This window comes from Epinephelus fuscoguttatus, linkage group LG17 (genome assembly GCF_011397635.1).
Source record: "Epinephelus fuscoguttatus linkage group LG17, E.fuscoguttatus.final_Chr_v1".
NCBI lineage: Eukaryota > Metazoa > Chordata > Actinopteri > Perciformes > Serranidae > Epinephelus > Epinephelus fuscoguttatus.
This window is the reverse complement of record NC_064768.1, coordinates 32330821-32337962: the sequence shown is the minus strand read 5'-3', so window position 1 is coordinate 32337962 and position 7142 is coordinate 32330821. Positions and strand designations below refer to the sequence as shown.

The 7142-nt window shown below is 37.5% G+C and overlaps 1 long non-coding RNA gene across 1 annotated transcript; it reads right to left on the bottom strand.

The window, feature by feature from the left end:
* Positions 1 to 1331: 1331 nt before the first annotated feature.
* LOC125905047 (uncharacterized) lies at positions 1332 to 5525 on the bottom strand. Its single transcript, XR_007451616.1, has 3 exons — positions 5405 to 5525; positions 5187 to 5272; positions 1332 to 1462 (listed from the first exon to the last, which is right to left on the bottom strand). It is a non-coding gene; the product is annotated as an uncharacterized LOC125905047 (long non-coding RNA).
* Between the last annotated feature and the right edge of the window lie 1617 nt (positions 5526 to 7142).

Sequence of the window (7142 nt, the reverse complement as noted above, 5' to 3'; positions counted from 1 at the left end):
GACCCCCACTCTTTCATACTCAAGAAGTCCATGACCAGGTTTATTTAAGTCACAATTATAAAGGTTTACCTGACTGCATCACAAGAGAGTGTGAGTGAGTGTGTTGTACAGGTAAATTCTGAGTGGATGGTAAAATGAGCCTTTTATCATCAGAGAAGGTCCGATGATGAAAGCCACAGTGGCCAACTGCTTTAAAGACATTTCATTGAACAGATGTAACAAGACCCCCCTATAACTTTATTTTATGATTCTGGATGAAATACTACACTATGACTTTTTTTCATGATTTTGGACGACATACTATACTATGACTTTTTTCATAATTTTGGATGACATGCTATACCATGACTTTTTTTCATGATTTGGGATGACATGCTATGCTTTGACTTTTTTTCATAATTTTGGACGACACACTATACTATGACTTTCTTTCATAATTTTGGATAACATACTATACCATGACTTTTTTTCATGATTTTGGACGACATGCTATACTATGACTTTTTTTCATAATTTTGGATGACATACTATACTATGACTTTTTTTCATGATTTTGGACAGCATACTGTACTATGACTTTTCATGATTTTGGACGACATACTGTACTATGACTTTTCATGATTTTGGATGACTTGCTATACTATGAATATGATTTCATGATTCTGGACGACATACTATACATTTTCTCATTTTTTCAAGACTCTCGTCACCTCACAGGGCACATTGCTTGACAGGTAAGTTGATAGTATGACTGACAGGTTCCAGGACGCTAGTGTAGGGGGGGCCTGTTTCCACCAAGCTGGTCAGCTTGTTTAACTCAAGTTACCTCTTGGGTAAATACTAAACTTGTGAATATACTGAATATACTGAACACTTCATAAGTTGAATGAAGTAAATATTATATGAAATGTCTTATCACACTGGTTGATTTCAACATTTTAACTTCCAATACATTTAGTGATGTCTGTAATTGTCTCTGGTTCTTTGTATCTGTATGAAGATGAAAATGAAAGGAAGTTCAGCAGTCTTGAAGTTTCTTAATCATATTTGAGACAGATTTAATTAAGACTTCTTAAAATATTTAACATAAAATAAACATTTCAAATACGTAACAATTATGGTAACAATTCAGGCATAATTCCTATGTATATAGTTCCCATGAATTTATTTTGTGAATTACCATTTCTAAAATCATGCAGGGAAACATTATTAAAGAAAAACACATCAACTATTCATCACTGGCTTCTAGTGAATAATTGCCATGCAGAAAAATAACGTCTCCATTAACTATATATTAGTATATACAATGTTCAATAATTAATCTGTTACATGTCGGCAAAAAATAGAACTATGTCAAAACTTAAAACAATTGTGCAATAAATAACATATCTGGAGAACTGTAAATCCATGCTGTTGATGCAGTTCATGTTTCTTCGCTCTGCCTCTGCTCACTGCAGTCTGCCTGGAAGGACAAGCAAAAATCTAATTCAGTGGCAATGATAAACACAGACATTTGACATGATCAATTTTCAGGGCTGGACCAGGTCTGTTTGCAACTTAAAGCAGATTTAAGCTGTTTTAAAATTAACTGTGTTGTGTTAAAAGCTACTGAACAACATTCAGCTTACACAAAATAAATAAATAAATAAAAAATGAGGAAAGTGTGATGGCTGTAAACTCAAACAACTGGTCAGTATAGTCTCTTTATGGAAAGCACACATAAATCCAAAATATCGCCAGTCATGCTCTTGATTTTACTGTCAAAATAGTGGCATAGTTTTATGATTTTTGTCCATAAAAGCTCTGGTGGTTTGGGCAAAGTTTGGTTTGCATGTTTTGTTCGCACAACAAAAACATGTCAAGGAGGTTCTTGATTATGTTATTTCAATACAATGTCCCTCAGTTCCATTTGTTACCAGAATTTCCATCACAATTAGTTGAGAAAAATGCAATCAATTTAGTCACTGAATAGGAGAGTCGATCATTTTGTTTTGGGTTTTTTTTTTTCAGCTTTCAAATGGTGCTGTGAGAGAAAAAAAGTTTGGGAGCCACTGGCATTAGTGTGTGTTCATACCAAGGAAAAAAGGCTCTGCTTAATTCATCATTTATTTTGACATTTTGGCTATTTTGGTAACATTAATGTCACCAGTACAAGTATGGTATTTTGGGAGCTAGCACAATCAGGCAGTGTAGCTTCAAATACCCACAGCCCTCACTTATACAACTGTTTACATTTCTTTTATTTTGAAGGAATACCTCGCCCATAAAATGACCATTTGTTTATTGGTTACTCACTGTGCTACCTTGAATTCTTGAAGAAAACTTTGTGTTTATTGCATGTCTCCCCAGTGAATGGAGAATCCAAAACAAGGTCAACATTGTTCATGAATTGAAGTCTTTTGGGACCACATTTAACAACAATTTACACATTTAGCAAAACTCTATTAAAACATCTATTCACAAACACTCACACAACTCAGGCAGTATAATCAGAGTCTCATTCATCCAGTCATATGCACTGTCAGGCTTTTCTCACAAACTGTTTGTATGTTTTCCTACAAAAATTAATGCACCAAAATTGTTATGGATGTAATGTCACTCATGGTGCGCTTATTTGTGGGATGTCATATGCACTGTTGTGCACGCAAAAAGTAGTGTGCCCTACGAATGCCTGAGCACATGCATCCATATGAGCTCCGCTTGAGTAGAGTTTAAACGTATGAGTGTGGCCAGGCACATTATTTGGCCCTGTATTACACTTGAATGTACTAGTTTGTTTTAAGTCACTGGGTTTTAGCGAAAATGTGTTTAGGAACAGTGTTTTCCAAGTAAAGAGTTGGATAATGTTACAGTTACCCCAAAACCAACCAACTCCTTATGTTACTTTTGTTATCACATCATTACTGATCTCAACAACATAATTTTCATAATTGTCTTGCTGTGCATGCATGTCACAAAGCAGCAAGCTAGTTTGGAAGGCGGACACTCTTACCTTAAGCAGCTTGAAATATTCCCATTACTTTGATTTTGTCCAGAGGAAAGATGACAAGAATGCTATTGCTGCAGATAGTGGTACTGAAACTCTTTCCACTGCAAAAGACACACCCTAAAACATCTGGTCTGAACACCAGCTAAGACTGACAGCAGAACAACGTGAAACTCCAGGAAATACACCCCAATAGATTCTCCATTCATTGTGGAGGCATATGCAGAAAATTCACAAATTAAGGTAACACGCGGGGAGTAATTGACATACAAATGGTCATGTTGCAGGTGAAATATTCCTATGTCTTAGTGACATTTGAAGTGTGGACTTGTCTGTTGAACTGTGCCCGTTACTGTAAACCCTCTGTTGTTACATTCATATGTGCCAAGAAGCATGCCTTTGTTTAATAACCTCATACTTTCATAGAATAAGACACAAAGTCCAGCTTGGTTGTATTGTCAGACAGCGCCTTGCTTTAAGTGTCAAACAATGTTCTAATGAGTATGTCGTGATTAAGATCTGCTGTTGGGAAAGTGGGAGAGGTCAAAGACACTTCATTTCCTCTGCATTACAACACAACATTAAATAGCTATCAGTTACAAAACATGCAGTCAAAATTCAACTATATTTATTTATATAGCCATTTATTACAATGTTGATAAAGATAAAAATGCCTGTATTACCAACATGTCAACTCTCCAGGACCTAGCCTTGTGTTGGGCTGGGTGACAATGCATATTATGAAGATAATGCACTTTCAGTTTTATGAGTCCAATAGGTAGCAGTATTGAACCCATAAAAGTGAATGTACTGCTTCAACTTGTCTGAAAAATGAAAAATCACTAAATTTTGAGATGCAGTCCATTTCATAAACATGCATTTAACTCAAATCTGGCAATGTGAAGCTCTGCAGTTTCAAAATATGTGGTTTTCACAAGCATGTAATACTTCACTTGATTTTAAAAGTGTAAATATTAATTAAGTATTTGTTTTTCACCTGATAGTGTCAAACGAAGTATCAAAGGACGTCACAGGAAAAAACAAAAAACAAACAAAAAAGCATAAAAAATGAATGAAAAAAGCCACACATATTTACTTTATCCAACAAAAACACGTGCAAAAGATCAAATGGTCTACCAAACGTAGTCTGGGCCGTCTAGCAGAACTAACTTCACATACATCATGTGTTTATCCCTGTCAGACTAATATAAATCAGATCTAATTACTAGAGCTCCCTCATTCGAGCATTTGATCTCCCATTTTGTCCATCTCTTAAGTTCGGCAGCCCCTTCTCACCATATTAAAGACACTTGGTCTAAGGATACAGGTGAAGTGATTTCAGATGAATTATGGGTGAGAGGGTTACAAAGGATTAAAATATGTTCCATTAATGCTCGATTTCAACTCACTCAGTTTAAAGTCATTCATTGCCTGCACTTCTCCAAGGCCAAACTGAACAGAATATTCCCTTCTTTGTCCCCTACCTGTGACAAGTGGGGACCTTAGGTCACCTTTTCTGGTCTTTTCCCAGACTCAAGAATTTCTGGGTGGACATTTTCAATTGTATAGAAACAGATATAGCAAACAGTTAGTCCCTGGGTCTCTCACCGTGATACTGGGTTGTTCTGATCACATTGCAGCAAAGTATTATGTTTGTTATAGTTGGTATGGCTAAATGACATGGTTTCTTGCCCACATCTTGAAGAAATTTGGTACACTCTCTCTAACTCATCAGGTTTTCTAAAATCTGGGGACCCTTTATTGGACATATCAAAAGGGTGAGGATTCAAGTGGACTAACCAAATTGGACTACTTCCTTGTATTGGACTGAACACTGTGCTTCGATCTTCCAAGACACAGTTTACCTTCCCAGAACACTTATGGTCAGTACTTCATTGAATCTATCGCTCTGCCTCAACCTTCCCGTGGACACAGTATGAACTGACGTATAATTGTACTATTTTTGTATAACTGATACTAATTTTACTATTATTTATTTATCTTTTAATTATTTATTTTTTTTTGTTTTCATCCTTGTCTTTTCCTTTTTTTCCTGGCCTGTATACATGTACATTTAAAATTTTGTGTACACTTTAAAGTTGTTACTTGTGGACAGGTCACTGTGTTATTAGAATCTGAAGGGTTTTTTCCCAAATACCTGGGCAGCTATCAGTATCTTTGGATAAATTCATTGATTTACCTGTTGCTTGATGGCTCCCATTCATTCAGAGGATCTCAGGGATTTACTGAATAGAACCCAGTCCTGTTCTTCTTGGGTACATCCCCCTGTTGAAAAACACAAGAGGACCAAGTTCAAACGTCCCATCACGCTATCAGTAAATAAGAAATACACAGTGATACAAATATGTAAGCAAAACATAATCATTGCACAGGTCCAACTGTACTTGCAGTACTTACAATAATAATAGGGGTTGAGTCCGGTCTCTGCATCACTGGGGGTGGAGGTGAGTACACAGGCATAGGGTCCTGGGGTGGTTGTTTCTTTATAGTGTGATATGGATCCTCAGCAGTGTCCATTTGACCGCTTTCCGTTTTCTTACAACACCATTTAACCAACTGAAACAACAGAGCATCAAAATAGAGTTCAGAGAGTAGACAGTACGGTGAACAACTATATTATGAAGCTACGTCCTAGTTCATTTCTTCCAACAAATGAAATGGTCTTTAAAGGAGTCGGAAGTCAAGAAAATGATCCTAAACCACACCCCAAAATCCTGCACTCAGTCTCGCACAAACTGAAACATATGCCCAGCACTCTGTGGAAGCTGGGAGCCACAAAGGATGCACAAGTTGTGTCCTTACTGCTGCTTTTTTGTCACATTTGGAGCAGCCATCAGTATGGGACAGGCTTGTAACAGAACATGCATGAAAACAGCTGCTGCTGGAAACCATACTGTGAATTGTTTCCATCGTTACCAAAACTTATTACTATTACTGTAATAAGTCACATAGAGCCTTGCAACAAAAACTGTGGAATGAAAAAGTATATTGTACTCAACATGTTTCACTCACCATCATGATAAAGATGATTATGAGAATCAGCAAGATAACAGCGGCTAATACTAAGAGGGCAATACCCCATCCAGGCACCAAATCATTGTTCCCATTGCTGCTGCTTCCACCTGATGTCGGGGGATCTTTGTGCTTTCCAGCTGAAACACTGTGAGAATCTGTGCGATTGTCATACGGATTCACAGTTGTGTTTTTCATTGCTGGGTCTTGTGTGGGATTTCCACTTCCACCTGTTGTGTAAAGGTCACTATGGTCTCCATGATGTGTCGTGGTGGTTGAAACCGGTACAGTTTTATCAGAAGAGGTGTTTATTTTGCTTGAAGATGTAGCTGGAGGATCTCGGCTAGTAGTAGTAGCAGATGTGTGTGCTAGAGTTGTTAGTTCAGTGGTAGTTACAGGTGTAGTGGTAGTTGTATTAATTGTAGGTGTTGTGAGTGTGGTAGTTGTAGGTGTTATGGTTGTAGGAACTGTATGTGTTGTGGGTATGGTAGTTATAGGTGTTGCAGTAATTGTTGGTGCTGTGGTTGTAGTAGTTGTAGCTGTTGTGGTTGTAGTAATTGTAGGTGTTGTGGGTTTTATAGTTGTAGGTATTGTGGTTGTTGTGGTAGTCGTAGGTGTTGTGGTTGTTGTAGCTGTAGGTGTTGCAGTAGTTGTTGGTATTGTGGTAGTTGTAGTAGTTGTTGGCATTGTGGTTGTAGTTGTTGTGGTGGTTGTAGTAGTTAGTGGTGTTGTGGTTGTAGTAGTTGTAGGTGGTATGGTAGTTGTAGTAGTTGGTGGTGTTGTGGTTGTAGTAGTTGTAGGTGTTGTGGTAGTTGTAGTAATTGGTGGCGTTGTGGTTGTAGTTGTAGTTGTTGTTGTAGGTGTTGTGGTAGTTGTAATAGTTGTTGGCGTTGTGGTTGTAGTCATTGTAGGTGTTGTGGTTGTAGTAGTTGTAGGTGTTGTGGTAGTTGTAGTAGTTGGTGGCGTTGTGGTTGTAGTTGTAGGTGTTGTGGTAGTAGTAGTAGTTGTGGTTGAAGTTGTAGGTATTGTGGTTGTAGTATTTGTAGATGTTGTGGTAGTTGTAGTAGTTGTGGTTGTAGTTGTAGGTGTTGTGGTTGTAGTCGTTGTAGGTGTTGTGGTTGCT